Source organism: Odocoileus virginianus, chromosome 17 (genome assembly GCF_023699985.2).
Source record: "Odocoileus virginianus isolate 20LAN1187 ecotype Illinois chromosome 17, Ovbor_1.2, whole genome shotgun sequence".
NCBI classification, from domain to species: domain Eukaryota; kingdom Metazoa; phylum Chordata; class Mammalia; order Artiodactyla; family Cervidae; genus Odocoileus; species Odocoileus virginianus.
This window is the reverse complement of record NC_069690.1, coordinates 14,978,794-15,000,822: the sequence shown is the minus strand read 5'-3', so window position 1 is coordinate 15,000,822 and position 22,029 is coordinate 14,978,794. Positions and strand designations below refer to the sequence as shown.

The window sequence follows — 22,029 nt, the reverse complement described above, 5'->3', positions numbered from 1 at the left end:
TTTTCCCCTCAAAATCTCTCAAACAAACACTAGCTCCACAAAAGCAGGGTTGCTTTGATGGTGGCTCCGTTCACAACATCTAGAAGAAAACATAGTAGGTGCTCAATGTGCAGAAGATGTAACAAGCCCATCAGGATGAGGCTCCACATACTGTATGTAAGTGTTAGTCACTCAGTCGTGTCCAGCTCTTTGTGACCCTGTGGACTGTAGCCTGCCAGGCTCCTCTGTCCACGGGATTCCCCAGGCAAGAATACTAGAATGGGTACCCATTCCCTTCTCCAGGAGATCTTCCCAACCCAAGGATCAAACCCGGGTCTTCTGCCCTGCAGGCAGATTCTTTATCATCTGAGCCACCAGGGAAGCCCAAGACTGCACGTAGACGCCTCTACATCCTCCTGGAAGCCTGGCCTCTCAGTCAAGTGCTGAGTTCTTTGTGAAACCTACCCAGTGCCCCATCCTGGGTTCTTTCCCAGGAAGACAGAGAGTTGGGTACAACAAGTTTTCCAAGGGCTCTCACTGGACTGGAGAAGATGACAAATGAGTGATATCCATATCTACTGTGTGATACCATGGCTCTGATGGGAAAAACGGGAAGGAAGAGCAGGCAAGCCTGATGGAGGAAGTGACACTAAGCTGAGATTCAGAGGATGAGCAGGAGATTAGCCTGGCAGAGCAGGGATGATCATGTGATGGAAAGAACAGCAGCTCCAGCCAAAAAGGAGCTTGTCATCTCCGGGGACTGCAAACAGTTTAATGCGACCTGGAGTGCAGACCTGGATGTAGGGTGCATAGGAGATCTGGCTGGTGGAGGGACACGGGGGTCAAATCACACAGGCACGCTTTTGACAGACCTGGATTATGTCTGATGGGAGAACCATTTAATGGATTCAAGTTCCCAGATATTTGCTATCCGCTTTGCATGGCTCCTCTGGCTGGACCACATTTTCTCACCCTCAGAATGGGGAACACAGTCATCACAGGGCCATCGAAGGGTGAATTCAAAGCCAGGGCAGGGAGAGGGAGAACACATGCATAACATTACCTTAATTTAACGTTCTTCTTTTTATCAATCGGTGATTAATAGGTATTACATTTTCCCCCCATCCATTCTCAAGAGAGGTGTTATAATAACATGTCAGGGAGGTGTGGATAAGCGGCATTATGGAGCCTGGTTTATAATGCAGTTTGGAACAGATGCTAACGTCCCAATTATGCATTCCAGCATCATTTATACTCAGCTCCGTGGTGTGGTGAGGCTCCTGGCATCATAATTCTCCAAAGCAGTTGCTATTAATCACTCATTCATTATTAAAACACATTGTATTCATTCTGCTTGACAACGGGTGCAGGGAGGGCTCTGTTTTTCCAGAGCGGTTATCTCCAGACTTGTCAAATTATCTCCAGTCTCAGCCCAGAGGAGCTCTAGTCCTCCAGGATGGCTGAGAGTTCCGCAGAGACATCTCAGCACGGACGGGAATTTGGGACTCAGAAGAGACGTATCCTATCCGAGGGATACACATCCGCAAGAGGGCACAAGGCTCCCAGAAACCAAGACCATCTCTCATCCTGAGTCCCTCCTCTGCCCACCTCTCCCTCTAAGTTGAAAGTCCCAGTTCCCTGAAGGAGAACTCTGCTGGGCTCTTTTATACCCATGGGTTTCTCAGCATCACCTGGGAGCCAGGGTTCTGCCTCCAAACTCACTTGATCATAAGAAGACATTGAGGGTCATAGTCAAATACAAAGGGAACTCTGCTTAACACACTGTGGCAACCTGAATGGGAAGAAGTCCAAAAGGGAGGGAATGTATGTATATGTGCGGCTGATTCGTTTTGCTATACAGTAGAAACTAACAACACTAAAGCAATTATAGGGGCTTCCCTGGAAGCTCAGTTGGTAAAGAATCCGCCTGCAGTGCAGGAGACCCTGATTCCATTCCTGGGTCAGGAAGATTCGCTGGAGAAAGGATAGGCTACCCACTCCAGTATTCTGGTCTGGAGAATTCCATGGACTGTATAGTCCATGGGGTCTCAAAGAGTCAGACACAACTGAGCAACTTTCACCTTCACTTCCACTTGTCAAAGCAGTTATGCATGCTGTGCGTGCTGTCATTTCAGTCGTGTCCAACTGTTTGTGACCCTATAGACCACAGCCAGCCAGGCTCCTCTGTCTATGGGGTTCTCAAGGGAAGAATACTGGAGTGGATTGCCATGCCCTCCTCCGGGGGATCTTCCTGACCCAGGGATCAAACTTGCATTCTCTTACTTCTGCATTGGGAGGGGGTTCTTTACCACTAGCACCACCTGGGAAGCCCTATACTCCAATAAAAATTAATTAACAAACACAAGGGCTCTGGGTCAGGTCCCTTGTCTTCTACCACTAGCTGTATGCTCTTAGCTAAGAAATCTAACATTTTTGTCCCTCTGTGTCATCAGCTGTACAATGGAGTTGTAATAATAGGACCAATCTCATAGAATTGCTATCAGGATTAATGAATTAATTTTAACAAAGCCCTTATAAGATGTCTGAAACATCATTCACATCGGACCTTGTTATGACTTATTAAGACAATCCTAACATTTCCAAGATGTCCCACACAGCCTCTTATGGTGAGGGGTGGGGAGCGTGGAGGAACCATCCATTCATTCATTCCATAAAGAGCGGATGAGCATCCCAAATGTGCCAGGCATCATTTTACGTACCAGACACACAGAGTGCTGTAAGGCAAGACCCTTCCTTCAAGGAGCCCGAAAGCTAGTGAGGCAGCTATACTTAGAGTGTAGAGGTCTGAAAGCCCCTCCAGCTTTTCCCTGAAGCCTCAGCATTTAGTTGCACCCTTACCTGAAAGGTGAGCAGGGCAGAGATTATTATATTTTTCACAGTAGCAAACACCCCATGCTCCCCTCTGGGTGTTAGAATAGTGGCTAAAGTTCTTGAAGGTTCCCACACTTTGAATGAAGTATTTCAGTCTAAAAATGTACAGAGGATAATTTAAAGAATAAATAGAATATTATACAGGCCTCTGAATCCTTCTTTTTGTGCCATCCAATGATAACCACTAGTCTCAAATCAGGTATTAGGATTTCCATGCTTTTTAAAAGCATTTACTGTAAAAGTGCAAACCTATAAACAGGTATGTTCCTGTTTATATGCTTTCAAAATTGACATAAATGATACCACATTGTACATCTTCTGCAGCTTGGTTTTTTAAGGAAAGCATTTTGTCATGGAAAAGTTCAAATATAAGTAAATAGAACAGTATAATGAGAATGAATAAACTACAAGGACCTACTGTATAGTACAGGGAACTATACTCCATATCCTGTGATAAACCATCATGAAAAAGAATGCATATATAACTGAATATAAGCTGCATGGCAAAAATTAACACAACATTGTAAAAAAAAAGAAAACTATACTTCAATAAAAAATAAAGTAGCCTGGGTAATGGGTACCCAGGTGGCTCAGTGGTAAAGAATCCACCTGCAACTCAGGAGACACAAGAGACACAGGTTCGATCCCTGGGTCAGGAAGATCCCCTGGAGAAGGAGATGGTAACCCACTCCAGTATTCTTGCCTGGAGAATTCCATGGACAGAGGAGCTTGACAGGCTACAGTCCATGGGCTCGTTAAAGAGTTGGACACTACTGAGTGACTGCATATACAGTACCCATCGCCCAGCTCCAATGATCAACATCTAATTTTTTTTGGGGGGGAGGCCCATGCCAGGACTTCATTATGGGATGCAGGATCTTTAGTTTCAGCATAAAAAATAAAGGATCTAATTCCCAGACCAGGGATCAAATCCAGGCCCCCTGCACTGGGAGCACGCAATTTTTTCTTTTTAACTTTGCATTTTTTTATTTCAAAGAAAAGTTCTGGCAGAAATATTAAAAAAAAAAATTAGTTTCCACTGAGCCTCGCCCTCAAGAAGCTTAGTTAACACTTTACTGTGGATGCATTTACATCAACTGGTACCATTTTCAATTAGTTAATTTTCACACTAAATTTTTTTAATGACTTTTGTAATTATCGAAACAATGCTTCACAAACCTTGAAGTTGATTCAAATGACAGAGACACCAGGTTACACTTAGGTGAAATAATTGCTGTATTAAAACAGAATTCTTAGTTTCCCCCCTTGTCTCTGCTTCCTCACTTTTCACTCTATTTTATAATTTTATTTTATCTATTTTTGGCTGTGCTGGATTTTCTGCACTGCTGCGCGGGATGTTCCCTAGTTGTATCGAGCAGAGGCCTCCCTCTAGTGTGCCCGGGCTTCTAGTTTTGGTGACTTCTCTTGTTGTGGACAACAGACTGCAGGGCTTCAGGAGTCACAGCACACAGCCGTGGCTCTAGAACACAGGCTGCTTTTGTGGTGCGCAGCCTGCGAGCACGCATCTTAACCACCGGACCAGCAGGGAAGTTCTTATCTGGTTATTCTTGATGCACCTGTACTGACATCAATTCTACCTCAGTCTCACTCAATTATACTTTACAATCCTGTTTTAAAATAAATTTTACATACATTTGAATGCATAATCTTAACTGTACACATTTCAAAAATAGATCCACCATGTATCACTATTTCTATCAAGACAGAGAACACTCTCATCTCTTACAAAAAATATCCTCCTTTCCCCAAAGTCTTTTTCTCTTCCACCATCCTGCCCCCTAGAAAACCAACTGTTTTGACCTTAGATTGCAACGGCCTGTTCTGTAATTATATATAAATAGGCTCAGAGAGTCTACAATCATTTGTATCCTTTCAGGGGGAAGAAGCATCACATTTCTGAGATTCATCCACATTGTTTCATACATCGAAAGATGGCTTCACCTTATTGAGAAGAGCATTCCACGGTACAAATATAGCATGGTTTGTTGATTCATTCTCCTGGTCATGAACACACAGGCTGCTTCCAATTCTTGGCTACTGTGAATAAAATGGCTAAGAACACTTTTATATTACCTTTTTGTGGTTATTTGTTTGAATTTCTCTTGGATGAAGGAGTGGAATTGCTGAGTCAGAGAGTAGATGCAGTTTTCTTTTAAAAAAAATATTTTATTGAAGTACAGTTGATTTACAGTGTTTGTTAATTTCTCCCATACAGCAAAGTGATTCATAGAGGAATATGGTCTATCACATGATGGTTTATCACAGGATATTGAATATATTCCCTGTGCTATACAGTAGGACCTTGTTGCTTATATATCCTATATGAACTAGTTTGCATCTGCTCCTCCCAAACTCAGAATCCTTCCCTCCCTTAGCAATCACAAGTCTTTTCTCTATACTGATGAGTTTATTTCTGTTTTGTAGATATGTTCATACTGTATCATACTTTAGATCCCACATATAAGTGATACTATATGGCATCTGTCTTTCTCTTTCTGACTTACCTTCACTTGGTATGAGCATATCTAGGTCCATCCACATTACTGCGAAGGGCAGTATTTCACTCTTTTTTACGAGGTTGTTTCAACTGTTTGAAAAATTATCAATCTTTTTTCCAAGATGGCCATGCCACTGGACTCCCTTTCCAGCGACGTGAGAGCATTCCGGTTGCTCCAACAGCCTGACCAACCCCTGTTGTCAAGCATGTTTCACTGTTCAAGATTGTTGCTTCTTCTTATTGAGTTGTCATTTTATCATTTTTATTTTATTTTTTGATTGGATGATGATTGCTTTACAATGTTGTGTTGGTTCCTGTCACACAACCACATGAATTAGCCCTAAGTGTACATAAGTTCTCTCCCCCCTTGACCCTCCTTCCCATCCCTCACCCCACGCCACCCCTCTAGGTTGTCACAAAGCACCAGGTTGAGCTCCCTGTGTTATAAAGCAACTTCCCAGTATCTATTTTACACATGGTAGTGTATAGTCCTTTTTATATTCTGAATAGAAGCTCTTTGTCAGAAATATGTTTTGGAAAATTTTCTCCAAGTCTATCTCTTCATTTTTATAATGATATATTCCATTGAGCAGAGTTCCTGTTTGCTTTTTTTGTTTTTTTTTAATTGGTAATGTTTTCTGAATTTTGTCGTAGAAATCTTTGTTTACCTTTTGGATCTTTTCTTAAAAATTACAATTTTATTTATTTGTTCTTTTTTGGCACAGCCTTGTAGTATGCAGGATCTTAGTGCCATGATCAAGGATCAAACCCGAACACCTAGAAGTGGAAGCATGGAGCCTTAACCACTACACTGTCAAGGAAATCCCCTTAAATTTTGTAGTTTTAAATTCTATACTTAGGTCTAAGATCCATGAAATATTATGGTGTGAGGTAGGGGACTGAGCTTATTTTTTCACCATACAGATACCCCGTGATTTTAGCACCATTTGTTGAAAACGCTTTCCTTCCTCCCTTGAATTGCTTTATTGCTTTTGTCAAAAATTAATTAACCATATACATATATGTCTATGTACTGTCTCACAGGCTGCATTAATCCATGTGCCTATCCTTATGCTGATAACAAACTGTTATCAAGCTGTGTTAATGACTGTAGCTTTATATTAAGTCCTGAAGGCAAGCAGTGTGTTTTCCAGCTTTGTTCCTTTTTAAGGGTGTTATTATTTGGCTATTCAAGATCATTTGCATATCCATATAATTTTAGAATTAGCTTATCTACTTCTATTTTTAAAAAGCCTTTTGGAATTGTGATTTGAATTACACTGAACTGCAGATCACATCTTGACAACACTGGATTTTCCACTCACACAAATATAGTATATCCTCCCATTTTTAACATCTTTTAAATTTTTTCTTAGCAATATTAAATAATTTTTAGTAGAAAGGATTCACATATCTTCTCTTCAATGCATTGCTAACTATAAGTTTTAAGATATCATGAAAAAAATGATTTTTTAATTTCCCAATTCTTTTTCTGCCAATATATAGATAAATAATTGATTTTTGTTTACATATTATGTATCCTGAAATATGGGGCTTCCCCAGTGGCTCAGTGGTAAAGAATCTGCCTGTAATGCAGGAGATGCAGGAGCAGCAGGTTTGATCCCTGGGTCAGGAAGATCTCCTGGAGAAGGAAACAGCAACCCACTCCAGTATTCTTGCCTAGGAAAGCCTAAGGACAGAGGAGCCTGGTGGGCTACAGTCCAAAGGGTCACAAAATGTCAGACACGACCGAATGACTAAGCACATTGAGCACATCCTGAAATACTGGTAAATCCATTTAAATAGTTCTAGGCACTTTCTTCATTAATGCCTTAAGGTATTCTTTAAAAATATTATGGTGTCTGTGAGTCTGAACTCTTTAAAATAAGTAATTAAATATAATTTTTGTTTATAATTATGGATAGTATAAAATTCTCCCTTTTGAATCTTTACCCTTTTAATTCATCTTGTATCATTGAACAGACTAGAACTTCCATACAACACTGAATAGAAGGTTCAACATTCGTGCCTTTTTATCTGATCTTAGGGGGAAAACACTCAGTGCTTCATCATTAAGTATTAACTGTAGGTATTTTGTAGATGCCCTTTATCAGATTGAGTATTCTGGTTTGCTAGATGATATCTATTCTAGTCTGCTTGCTGAGAATCTTTGTCATGAGTGAAAGTTGGATCAGGTTAAATGCTTTTTCTCCTCATTCATGGTTTTCTACTTTATTTTTCATTTAGCAGATTATATCAATTAATTTTTGAGCATTGAATCAAACCTGTATTTCAAGAATAAACTTTGATCATGATAAGTATACTTTTTATATATTTCTGAAGATGTGTCAATATTTTGTTAAGGATTTTTGCATCTGTGTTAGAATGTTTTCTTATATTGTCCTTGTCTTGATTTGATAGAAGGTTTTAACCCATAAAATGACTAAGGCACGTTTTTTTCTTCCTCTCTTTTCTGAGTTTGTGTATTTCTCTCAAATGACTGATAGAATTCACCTATGAAACCATGGAGTTCCAGAGTTTGCTAGCAGATTTTATAGGTACAGAGCCATTCAGAATTCTGTTATTATCTTGTGTCAGATTTGTTTTGTTGGTCAGTTGGTCAGTTGAGTTTTTCAAGGCATTTGCCCATTTTGTCTGACTTGTAGAATTTGTTGGCATAATGGTCTTCATAATATTTCCTTTCTACCCTTTTAAGGTCTGTAGGACCTATAGTGGCAGTGATTCAATTCCTGTTAAATGAAATCATTGATAAATTTTGTTTCCTTTCTGTGTTCCTTTTGCATTTCCTAGTCTTGTTAAGAGTTTATCAAATTTATTAATCTTTAAAAATTTTTGACTTTGCCAATTTCATTTCTTGATTTTTTTGTTCTTTCTTTGATTTCTGCTCTTATCTGTGCTACTACTTCCACCCACTTGCTTTAATTTGTTTGTCTTTCTGACCTCCTATGATGGGAATTCAGATCATTAATTGTTATTCCTTTCTTCATAAGACAAACATTCAAAGCTACCATTTGGTCCTCTAAACATTGGCTTAGCTGCATCTCTCACATATTTATTTGGATATTAATTAATAAACACTAACAAAGAGTTATACAAATAAAATAGTGCAAAGAGCACTCGTATAATATCCTTTATACAGAGTCACTTAATATTTCTCTCCATTTGCTTGGCATGTGTGTGTGTATAATTATTTTCTGAAACATCTGAGAGTAATTTACAAACATCTTAGACCTTTACCTTTAAGTACTTATATGTGTATTTCCAGGAGTAGGAATAGTTTCTTCTATAACCACTGCAATTAGCAAACTCACACATTTATATTTATGTTCTACTTTTAACTAATATACCAGTCATATTCCAAATGTTTACCTAAAAAGGTCCTTAATAGCATCTCTCTCTCCTCCAGCACAAGATTTTATCTGCTGTCAAGTTTCTTTAGCCTTAGGAAATCTGGAATGTTCTCACAAACTTTCTTTGTATTTCTGCATAGAAAGCTATCCATCGGGGGATGTGTGAGATTTTCCTGGTGATTAGATTAAGGCCGTACACTCTTAGGACAGCACCTCTGGAGAAACACAGTGTCTGTCTCTTCCTTAGTAGTGATGTTAAATTTGATCATTCAGTCAAGGTGCTGCCAATTTTTTTCAGAATACACTTATCAGTTTTTCTCCTTTTAACTAGTTATCAGTATATAGGAAAAAACACTTAAAAATCATGTCAATATCTTGCTCTCAACAAAACCTCCTCCTGGATTTAGTATCTGCTGGTGATTCTTCTACGACCCATGTTCACCATGGTGATTGCAAAATACTGACTCCAAGTGCTAGCTTTAGCCCTTAGCACTGTAGTAGAAACTAGAGCTTACTTTCACCTGGATTCATATGTGTGTGTGTATATGGGTCTCATCAATGTATTGGATCTACTTATCTATTTATTATCTATCTATTATGAATGTGGATTCATGATTCCCTACTTTCGCAGGGCTCGTCACTCATTACCCATTGTGATTATTTTGGTGCTCATGCGTGCTTGCTTATGTGCATGCCTGCTCAATCGCTCAAAGTGTCTGACTCTTTGTGACCCCATGGACTGTACCTCACCAGGCTCCTTTGTCCATGGGATTTTCTAAGCAATAATACTGGAGGGTGTTGCCATTCCCTCCTCCAGGGGAATCTTCCTGACCCAGGGATGGAATCTGAATCTCCAATGTTCCCTGCATTGGCAGGCAGATTCTTTATCACTGTGCCACCTAGGAAGCCCATTTTCGTGCTCATGTTGTCTCAGATTTGATCAATGGGAGCTCCTCAAAGCTGGCTCCTGTTCATTCGGTTTCTCCACTGAGTCATATACCATTGTGGTGAATATACCAAAACTATTTTTGCATCCTATTGTCAATCGCCATTAGGCTGTCCATGCATTCACATATGTATGAGCACTGCCATCATATGAATCCCCATGCATATCTCCTATGAACACATATGTTCCAAGACAAAGCTAAGCCTAAAATCTCTGGTTCTTAGGATATGAGAATCACCTTTCTTGATCACAACTATTTTGACCATAACTATTTGAACATAACTTTCTTGATCATAACTATTCACTAACATAACAAAATAAGTAATTTTGCCAATTTATACTTTCATCAACAGTGAGTGAGTTTATACAAACATCCTTCCCAACACTTGGTAATGTTACACAAACTCACACACACAAACAGCACATTTGTCATTTAACAGGTTTTAAATAGAAACTCATCACTGTATAAATCTACATCTTTTCAGATGTGCATGGGCCACTAAGCCTTCCTCTTGGGAACTTTAGACATTCATCTACTTTACTCTCATTTTTTAAGTTGAAAAATGAAAACTCTGATGCATTAAGTGACATGCCCTAGATCACAGAGCTGTCATGAATTAGACATGAATCCAGGCATGCTAACACCAAAAAAAAAAACACAAAATTTCTATCCATCTAACCATTCTGACACTGTGTAGATTTATGACTAAGAGGATGTGTCAATTTACATGGTGTGTGTACAAAATGGGTGGGATAGTTTTTTTTTTTTAATTAACATTTTGGTTTGAGGTCTTCAAAGCTATTCCAAGATAAATATAACCTTCAAGGTAAATCACCCACAATATACCTTTTACCCCCAATCTTTTTCTGAGTAAAATTAAACTAAAATGAATGAAAATCCCCACAACCCTGGAGAGACATCCTAAGGAGACAGTCCTCCACAACAGTGCTTATTTTTCAGTGTGGGTTTATAGCCTGGACAAATGAGCATGGCATCAAGTCAGCCTCAGCAGACTTTCTTTGTCTCTCTCTCCCCAGCATCCTGTGTGAGACACTGCCCCCGATTATGAGAGGCCCCAGAGCACTGGCCCAATTCAAGGCCAGGAACCACTCAAGGAAAGCTGCATCCTCCGGTTACCCCCGGAAACCACGGCTCCTCCTGGCCTGTGGCTTTCTCAGTTCTGCTTGCCCACTACCCTCATGCCTGCCTGCTCGCCCAGCCTCACCACCCTCTCTGCCTGGGGATCACTCATTAGCCTGGGATTAGCAGCTGTGGCCACAGCAGGGCGGGCAAAGCCCCGTGCCCTGGGCTGTGGCCGCAGACAACTGTCTGGGGAGGGAAGACTCAGCTGTCCGAGGGCCAGGCACATGTCAGATCCAATTGGGAGAGGATCTTGTTAAGCTTCCTTATCTGATGACAAGCACTCCTTAAAAAAAAAAAAAAAATCATCAGTTAAGAAGGTTTTGCAATGTCTACCAGGCACCCTCGCTCAGGTCAGATAATGTTTCCTGTCAAGAATATATTGTTTCCCATCAGTCACTTGGTTCAAGGGGATTTGATTAGTCATGGAGGACTTACATATAAAGCCTTGCTGGTCACTAATTAGTCTTTGACCTTCAAAAGCTTTGGGACTTATTTCTGTGACTGCAGAGTCCAGCATCTCCACAAGTAAAGGGCACAGGGCTGGGTTTAATTTTAATTTTTTAAAAATTTTATTTTGTATTAGAGTATAGCCAATTAATATTGGCTGTGAGAGTTTCTCTGTGAGAGTTTTCGGTGAACAGTGAAGGGATTCAGCCAATCGTTAAGTTACAGTGAGTTAAATTCTATGGTACAATAGAGTGATTCAGTTATACATGTACACACATTCTTTTTTATATTCTTTTCTGTTATGACATCACAGGATATTGAATATAGCCCCCTATGCTATACAGTAGAAACTTGTTTTTTTAATTCATTTTTAATTGAAGGATAACAGCCTTACAGAACTGTGTCAGTTTCTGCCAAACACCAACATGAATCAGCCATAGGTATACCTACATTCCCTCTCTCTTGAACATCCCACCCCTCTCAGTTGTCACAGAGCTCCAGTTTGAGAGGAACTTGGTGTTTACCTGGTTTACTGTGTTGATAGACTAGCTTGCATCTGTTAACCCCAAACTCTGCCTGTATCCCTCCCCGAGTCACCATCCCCTTGGCAACCACCAGTCCGCTCTCTAAGTCTGTGAGCTGGTTTCCATTTCATAGATAAGTTCATTGGTGTCATATTTGGATTCCACATAAAGTGATATCACATGGTATTTGTCTTTCTCTTTCTGTTGGAAAAGTTTTCAATTAGCAATGATCCTGCCTCAGATAAACCCCACTGGCTATGATACTGCCACTCCGCAAAACTTGCCTCTCTCTCTTTCTGACTTACTCCACTCAGTTTGGCAATCTCTAGTTCCATCCATGTTGCGGCAAATGGCACTTTTCATTCTTTTTTATGGCTGAATAGTATGCTACTGTATATATGTACCACATCTGCTTTATCCATTCATTCATCAATGGACATTTATGTTGTTGCCATGGCTTGGTTCAGAGCTGATTTTCAGTCCTACTTGTTACCCTTTCAGAACCATAAGCATCAAAAAAAAAAAAAAATAGGGTACCAAAAGTAGTAAAACCAACTGCTGTGAAACAGCATTTTCCTACATGCTAGCAGTGGCATAAGCTGTTCTAACCCTGTTGAAAAGGAATTTTCCAGAAGGTACCAAAATTCAAAAAAACATATGTACTCTGACATTCTAACCCATGGGGTTTTCCAAGGAGAAAAGTGGGGCTAAAACCAACTACCTATCTGTCATGGGCTAGGCATGCTTATAGTCACTGTGCTACTATTTCTGCACATCAATCCTTTGACACATACCCTTACTCCCATCTTATAGAAGAGGAAGCTAGTAAAGGGCTAATGACTTATCTAAAGTTGCAGCATTATTACGAGGGAGAAACTGCATTCAAACTCCATCTGCCTGAGTCCAATCCCCTGTTTCTTCCTCGGTAAAATATTGCCTTGTGAGGAGGTCTATGCATGAATATCTTCACTGCAGCATTACTCATACTAGCAAAATGTGAGAAAAGAAAAAGTGGCTCATAACAGGAAAATGTTGGGGAAATTATGGGAAATTAACCCCATGGATTATTTTGCCTTTTTATAAATAATAATTTTAAAGGTTATTTAGCAGTGTCAGGAAAAGCATATCATACAACATTAAGACAAGAGAATAGAACACAAAAGTATTCCTAGGTAATCATTATAACTATATTAAAATGCATATCCATATGGAAAAATTGCTCCTGGGAACTTGGAAAATAAATGACTTTTTAAAGATATTAGTAACTAAATATAATTTCTCAAAATACCCATTATTGTTATGAAGTTGTATTTCAAGACAGACACTTGTTTGGGTGGGAAGAATAAATATATTCAGGATGGAAAGGACCAGAATTTGAATACTAGCAATTCCATACTCTAAATTTGTGAAACTGAGCAACTTATGTATAATCCCTGAGCCTCAGTCTTTTCCATCGGTAAACAGTGATAATAAGTTTAACTTCACAAGGTCAGAGTGCAAATTAAATAAGCTAAAACACATGCAAACACTGAGCCTGATGCAATAAATCCATTAACAAAAATACCATCCACAATAAATTCATTAGCCAAAAATAAATTAAAATGATAGTCCTTCTTAAGTGTCCACCCCCTCCAAACTTGCCTGTAAGTTTTCTGAGGCAAGATACCCCTGAACAGAAAGTGATCTTTCAGCCCACACACATATACATGCTCACAGGGCAGTCAAGGGAGGGGAATAAACAGAGGAATTCACCCCTGGCCAGTGTCATTCTCCGCTCAAACCAGCCACAGATCTGATGCTTCACCAGTGCCAATTGCATTATATATTAATCCCTGGGCTCTGCAGTGAAGCCCACACATGAAACTTAACCCTGCCCTGCTCCTCTGGGCATTTACCAGATAAGACCTTGTTACAGGCTGGGCAGCGAAGCTCCCTGAAGCTTCTTATAACAAACGTCCTCGCTCTATAAGACATCGTAAGCTTTGGTCTGTGGGGCTGTTGGGGAAAATTTTCCCCAGCTCCAATATTGCTAAGAGAACAGGAGACATTCGACAGGACAAGCAAGACCTATTAATGTTTGTCCACGGTGTTAACAGCAGTGCAATCATGCTCTCTAAACTTGAACTTGCTCTCTGCCCTGTTCCTACTTCCCAAATCAGATGCAGGGTCAAGGGACTGGAGAATGAGAGGACAGAGCTAAGTAAGCACAGACAGGTTTCTGGCAATCAGCGGCACCCAGACCCACAGGAGAATCTACACCTGGGCTCTGAAGCACAGGCCCTAAGCTCACAGTGGCAGGTGACCCCTTGGTTAGAGTGAACAATCTGCTTCCCCCGCCAAGGAGATACCCTCTCTGCTTCTAGCCATGGCCCAGAGAGGGGGGCGAGGGAAAAGAGAGTGGTGGGATCAACAGAGAACAACATCACCAAAAATTTACTATTGATCCCGTAAGATGAGCCTAAGCTTGCTGATTTGATCCTCACCACCTGCCAGGAAGATATTGCTACCCATCATTTTAAAGAGGAGGAAACCGAGGCTGCAGACCAGCATTAGTCATCTATGAGCTGGGTGCCTCCTCCCGGCAAGGAGCGAGGACCTCTAAGGAGACACTAAAGACAGAAAGGGGGATTTCCTGTTCGGCTGTGACGCTGGTCTCCTGGGGCTCCTCAGAACGCACTGTTCCCTTGGGCAGATGCTCACAGATCAAGAAGAAATTGGCAACGCCCTTGTCCAAGCAATCTGCTCCTTCTCGTGAGCACCAACTTGAATGAAACAAACCTGGTGCCAGGATTTGGAACAGCGCTTTCAAGGGCTGCACTCAGAACCACTCTTGCCTCCCAGCGAAAGGAGGCTCCCTGGGCATCCACCAGTTCAGAGGAGTGTGCGTTCTGTCTGCTCTTGATGCAAGCAAGGATGCCCTGGCGGGGCTGGACGGGCAGGGGGAGGGACTGTTCCCAGGGTGATCCCTTCTTCCCCAGGAGTAGGAAGAGCATAGTATATGGAGTCAGGACACACACACACACACACACACACACACACACACGACTGAAACTGACATTACCACTTGCTTGCTGTGTGTTTCAGGCCTGTGGTCCCCAACCATTTGGGAATCAGGGTCCAGTTTCATGGAAGACAATTTTCCCAGAGACCGGGGGTGGGATTTCGGGATGATTCAAGTGCAATTTGTTTATTATGCATATTATTTCTAATCTAACGTGGCTGCTGATCTGACAGGAGGTACTAGTCCAGGGCCTGGAGGTTGGGGATCCCTGTTTTAGACCACTCTCCTAAGCTCTTAGATACTCATCTGCAGAAAAGACTTTGGTGGAGGGGGGAGCTAAAAGTGAATCAGGTGTCAGGTGGAGACTACAACTAGCCCAGTGCCTGACCCATAAGCAATGTTCTTTTCCCCAGAACAATGTTTCTGGGCTGAGGACAGTGAGGGTTAGTGGAGTTAAAAAAAGAAAACAAAAGCCAAGCAAACAAAAAACAGATCAAGCGTCCTGAGAGGTGGGTGACAGATTCAGTGTGTTATTCTAAGAGTGATGGTTCTGGCCCAGCCAATACCATCCCCCTCATCTCAGAGCTCATGAGAAAACCACAGGGAATGGCTGAGAGATATGAGCCAAAGGAGCAGGACAGAGGTTAGGGAGAATGACAAGAAAGCCCAACAGCTATCAGAACATTTTGAGTATTTCCATCCAATTTTGATTTTATAGCCCAGGGCTATGTCTCTTGAGCAGGCTTCACAGATGGCATAGCAGTAAAGATTCCGCCTGCCAATGCAAGAAATGCAGGAGACCTGGGTTCAATCCCTGGGCCAGGAAGATCCCCTGGAGGGGAAAAGGGCAACCCATTCCAGTATTCTTGCCTGAAGAATTCCATGGACAAAAGAGCCTGATGGGCTGCAGGCCACAGGGTCACAAAGAGTCAGACACAACTGAGCTCACACGTTCACATGTCTCATGAGCAAAGTGCACACACTATGGTTAAAGCCTTGTAGAAATGGGCGCCTAAAAGATTTCAAGGAATCACTTAAGACAGAGAGACAGCTTCCCCTCACATGCTCATGTCAGCGATCAGTCCCCTTGTGGGTCAGCATATTAATTCAAGCCAAATCCATTCTGCTTTCATTTCAGCTCTTTTCTCCTTTAGTTCTCTTTGGGTGCTAGCTTGAAAGTGAAACGTGAAACTGAAAGTGTTAGTCTCTCAGCCGTGTCCAACTCTTTGCAACCCTATGGACTGTAGCCCGCCAGGCTCCTCTGTTCATGGGATTCTTCAGGAAAGAATACTGAAGTGGGTAGCCATTCCATTCTCCAGGGGATCTTCCCAAACCAGGGATCAAACCCAGGTCTTCTGCATTGCAGGCAGATTCTTTATCATCTGAGCCACCAGGGTCACCCCATTACACACCCTGGGTATGTGGCTCGTGGATAGCAGTCATGCACTGCACTGGTCAGTGAATCAGTGATTTTAGCATACAGTGTCCTGCCTCAGGCATTCTGGATGGTACAGAGATGACTGCATCTCTCTTTACTGTAGGGATTCTCCCAACCTCTGGGATCTAAAGATCTGAGGTGGAGCGGATATAATAAGAAGAAAGTGCACAATAAATGGAATGGGCTTGAGTCACCCTGAAACCATCCCCTCTGCCCCAGTTGGTGAAAACAGTGTCTTCCAAAAAATGAGTTCCTGGTACCAAAATGGTTGAAGATCACTGCTCTACTGAATTGCGGTACACTAGAACGCATCTTTGCCAATCACCCATTTAGCACTGGAATTAACATTGCTCATGATGGGTAACCATCCAACTGCTGCTTGGATTCTTCCTGTGAGTGGAAGCTTTCTGCCATCCCCACCCCCCGCCCTCCGAAAAAAGCCATTTCATATAAGGCTCCAGTGCCGAGTCTAGAGATCTATAAATTCCTAATACATATGTATGTACGAAGGCCATTCATTGATAGCTCAAACTGTTTTTCATTAATTACTCCATTGGTTAGAAATCTTTCCCTCCTTAACTTTTATGCTGTCTCACTTGGAGCTGCTCTAATATTAATATTGGCAAGTCTCTACAGGCTGAACATTTCTGCTTCCTTCAAATACTCTTTCCACTGCTTTGTTCTCAGACCTGCCCTACCTGCTAGATCTTGGTTTCTCTCATCTGGACAGTGATCCCTGCAAAATGTGACATCTGTACATACCACATTTCCGATGTCGCCTTGAACCAAAACTCTCTTTATTCAGGGATCTATATGTATATTAATATAGCTCAAGTGGCACATTTAGGTACGTACATGAAAATATGTTCCAAGCACACAGGACAATTTTGCAGGAGACAACGAGAAGAAGGCTGATGGGGTTCATTCCATGTGGATTCTGAAGACCAATGCTAGAGACACAGACCCCAGGAGGGCAGGAGACTGTGTGAGGCGGACATGGACACCCTGAGGTCAGCGCCTGAGGTCTGCGGTTGGTGCAGCAGACAGCTGAGGGTACAGATGACTCTTGGCAAAGTCACAGAGAAAGATGTTTGACTCAGAGGTCCCTGAGCCTCTCCCAGGCTCCCTCCTGGTCCAGCAGATGAGGTGGAAAAGGGACCAACTTTCAATTCAGTTCAGTCACTCAATTGTGTCTGACTCTGCAGCATGCCAGGCTTCCCTGTCCATCACCAACTCCCGGAGCTTGCTCAAACTCATGTCCATTGGGTCGCTGATGCCATCCAACCATCTCATCCTCTGTCGTCACCTTAACCTGGCTTTGAATCCTTATTCTCCCAGGCTGTGTGGTGTCAGACAAATGCCTTTCCCTCTCTGAGTCTCTGTTTCACGATCTGTGTAATGGGAACAAGGACATCTCCCTGTCCAGGTGGCTATGATGATCAAGGAAAGCAACAGAGTCCCTGGCACAGCTCTGGAAGCATATAGGGACACAGAATGGGGCCTGCACTCTCCACCCTGAGGAGTCTCCATCCTCTTTAGAGCAGCCTGCATTGAGCAAAGGCCTTCCATCAGCAACTGACAACCTGGTGCGGGCCCGTGAGGCGGATGATTCCGCCCATGGGGGTGCTTGTCTGCTAAGGTATTAAAGAAATCTTACGCTACAGTCAGGGGGTGGCTGTGATGCTGGTGGTGGCATTTGATTTTCTTTCTTACCAAGCAGCTTTCATGAAGGCTCTGAAATAGCTGCTGCCCCCTCTCCCTCTCCCTCCACCACCTGCTTTCTCCTTCGAGGTGGGACTTAAAAGATGCCATCCACAAGCTCACAGTGACTGCCAGTGGGTCTCAGCGACAGGGCAGTATTTTTTTTGGCTGCACTGCACAGTATGTGGGATCTTAGTTCCCTAACCAGGGATCAAATCCATGCTCCCTGCATTGGAAGTGCAGAGTCTTAACCAATGGACTGCCAGGGAAGTCCCGACAGGGCAGTATTTTCCATGGAATGATTTGGTGAGGGCTGCAGACATATGGGCAGAAACCAGGCTTCCTTATTTACTAAGCTAATCTCAAGAGCTGCTATTCCAATACCTTTTGCAAGTGTGTGTGTGAACTGTATGTAACGGGAACCATCAATATGTCAGTTTGGTTTTTTTTTTATTCATTTATTCAACAGCCCTTTGCCTGTCATATTATGGTCTAAGCACTATACTAGAGGCAGAGGAGAGAAAGATAAATAAGATCCTGTATCTGAAGGAAGAGAGAGATGTCAGCAGACATATTCTAGAAGTATCCAGTCTGTGTCAGTCAAGCATATAAGTAAGGGAAGCCGGAGCACCGAGGAGGGAGAAGAGAGAATGCCCCTGGAGCAGAGGAACCCAGAGGGCCTCCCTGAGGAAGCGTCACACGGCTGGGGCCCTGACAGGTGAGTAGGAGTCCTCCCAACGCTGCAGCAGAAGCGAGACATGTGAGACAGAGCAGATCGTGGAAGACTGAGAGTCGTGGGCAGGAACATCATTTTTGGGGGACGAGCATACCTGAAACTTGGGGCTAGTGGAGTGCCACGCAGACATGGAGATGTAAGTTCAGGTCCCATTTGGGAAGAATCTTAGTCAAGGAACGTGAGCTGAAGAGGAGGGACTGCAAGCATCTCGACAGAAGATGTACAGAGAGTAGCTGTGGGGGTGGAGACAAGAAAGGCTGGGCTCCAGACAACGTCTGCCAGAAAGAATTTGCAGGACTGGTGATGGACTGGGTGGGGGTGGGACCCTCCAGAGGAGGGAGAAGTCGCTAATGACTCTGAGGCTTCTGGTTTTGGAGATCAGATGGATCAGATAACGTCATTACTAACCACGATGGAGAACTTAGGGGGAGGAGCAGATTCTGGGGTGGGGAGGCAGTTAGATAAACAACAGCAAGGGGCATGCCTTCTATCAGCTTCAAGGACATTGCTCTGCCCTGGCCTTGGAATGAACAAGAGCTCCACAATGCCCTTGAATGACACCTGCTAGTGTGATGTCTTAGTCAGGACCTGAGAGAGTCTCCATGCGGCTTCGGGACTCTCCCTCTGGCTGCAGGTTGGGGCTCCCCTGAGTCATGCTGGGTGTCAAGGTGAAGAAGCACAGAATAGTGGTTAAGGGTATATGCTCCAATATCAGGAAGTCCTGGGTTCAAATCTTCCCCTCATCACTAACAGACTGTGGAATCTTAGGCAGTTTATTTAATCTCTCTTAAGCCTCAATTATTATCTACAAAATGGGTATACTAAGAGCATCCATAATAGAGTAGCAAGGGGCTTTCCAAGTGGCGCAGCAATAATGAATCTGCCTGCCCATGCAGGAAACTAGGACTCAATCCCTGGGACAGGAGATCCCGTAGAGTATGAAATGGCAACCCACTCCAGTACTCTTGCCTGGGAAATCCCATGGCAAAGGAGCCCAGAGAGCTACAGCCCACGGAGTTGCAAAGAGTCAGACACGACACCAGGCACAATAGCATAGTGAGGGATTAGATGAGTTCATGAATTTAAGACGTTCAGAATAGTGTCAGGTACATAGTAAGAACTCACAAAGGAACATGGTTAACAGGATACTTTTTTCCTTTAAAAAAATCATTATTATTACTTGGTATGGAGACATCTTCAGCAGACAAGGACCGATTTCCTACAGCTTCCTGTGTCAAGGCTTCTTCCAGAAGATCCCATCATGGTTGAGGCAACTCAATCATAAAGCACTGCTGCCCTTTAGACATACAGACCGGGCTCCTGGCCACTCTCAGCAGGATGTGCCTCTGGCCAGGGTCCCGGACGTGAGACGGGTTTGTGATGATTGCTCACGGGTCTCTGGCCAGGTCCTCAGTCCTGGAAAGGCTGCCGGTCAGGGTCAGGAAATAGAGCAAGACCATCTGACCTGGAGGCCAAGCCACCTCCTCCTCTGAATGCAGGTGAAGTATGTCCTTACTTCTCTGAATCCTAAGTCTTCTCTACAGGTCCCTTGTGAGATGTTGAGACTGTTTGGCTTCAGTCCAGGGAATGGGTGCTCTAAGGATGTACTGTCCAAGCCCAAAGTTATGCAGCAGCCCAAAGTGACCTTGAACTTGGACAGGTATCCATGCTGCCCTGGCGGCATCCACTGTGTAGATAGCCAGACGATCTTCTTTGGGACTGTCTTAGGCAGAAAATTATTCTTGCCCATTCCTCAGCCTTCACACCGGAGGACAGGATCCGCAGCAGGAAAGATGTTTCCCTTGGAATCAGGAAAAAGGTCTCCCTATAAACTGTCCCTGTCCCCTTTCCTCATCTTGGCCCCCATAGTCAACCCAATAGCTTTCCTTTTGGGCTAGTTTTACTAAGGAAGCAAGTATGAATCAGGATGTTGTATAAAGCGAGAGGAATAATAAAGCAGACACAGCAGAAGGACCATGGCTTTGGAGTCAAAGGAACATCAGTTTGAGTTCCAGCTCTACCTTTTACTAACTCTGTGAATTTGACATGCTATTCAATTCTCCTAAGCCTCTATTTCCTCATCTGAAAGTGGAAACAGGATCCTCTTCTACATAATGCTATTGTATCAAGTAAGATAAATGAAAATGCTGCTTTGTTCTCCTGCTTTTTTATACCAAAATATATGCAGTTTGACTTTTGTACTTAATTTAAATGCCTTACATTCCCAGGATAGTGTTTAGATGACCTCCTTCTCATTTCTCCTATGTGCCTGCAAAATCAACCACCCTGACCCCATCACCACTTGCCTAAATATGGCCCATTCTTCCAAGCTCTAGAATCAATTCCTCTTTGAATTCCCCTCCTCCTACACACACACACACACACACACACACACACACACACATCTGGAAGAGATCATATCTACTCTCTATGAATTCCCACAGCAATTTATCACATCTCCTGGTGGTCAATACTTTTTATTACTATCTTGCCTTGCGGCTGTTTGTGGACTGTAAGTTCTGGTCCAGCCACAAATCCCATTATGACTGTAAGCTCTTTGAGGATGAGATCTGTGGCAAGTGTATCTTGAAGTCCCCCAGGATGTAAGGTGAGCACCAAGAAATAATGTCCAGTGAATGGGGCAACTGATGCTCCATGTCTTCACTGCCATGATCCATCACCATTCCATCTGTCTTTCTTCTCCAAATTCACCTCAGAACAAGAGGCACACTCATTTCTTACACGTACCCAACTACTTACAAGAATATATGGTATCCGGGCTTTCCTGGTGCTCCAGAGAAGACGAAGGCTAAGACTCTGCACTCCCAGGCAGAGAGCCTGGGTTCAATCCCTGGTCAGGGAACTCGGTCCCCATATGCTGCAACTAAGACACGTGTGTGTGTGTGTGTGTGTGTGCACACGTGCACTCAGTTGTGTCTGACTCTTTTCAATCCCACGGACTTCTCTGTTCACCAGGCTTCTTGCACCAGGCTTCTCTGTCCATGGACTTTTCTAGGCAAGCCAAAATAAATAAATAAATATTTTTAAAAGACTGCATGATATCCAACGATAATATCTCTAAGAATATGCAGTACCCAACTTCCACTTGGTGTCTCATGAGAGATATTAACTTGACAACCAAAACTGAAACCTCTTCAGTCTTCCTACCTCTCCCACCTGCCACCTGCTCCTTCAGCTTATTTTCCAGCACAGTGGGAATCTGATACCATATCGTGTGTGTGTGTGTGTGTGTGTGTGTGTGTGTTCATGCAAGTGCTCATGCACACACATTTCTCTTAGATGAGATAGAGTTAATGCTGGAGTTAAGACTT

General features: G+C 42.9%; 1 protein-coding gene and 1 pseudogene across 1 annotated transcript in view; both read right to left on the bottom strand.

Annotated features, from left to right (window-relative positions):
* Window positions 1–22,029, bottom strand: part of ASIC2 (acid sensing ion channel subunit 2) — a 1,193,713-nt gene that overhangs the window by 1,128,803 nt on the left and 42,881 nt on the right. The window lies entirely within an intron of this gene.
* Window positions 12,022–12,102, bottom strand: LOC139039354 (U4 spliceosomal RNA; annotated as a pseudogene).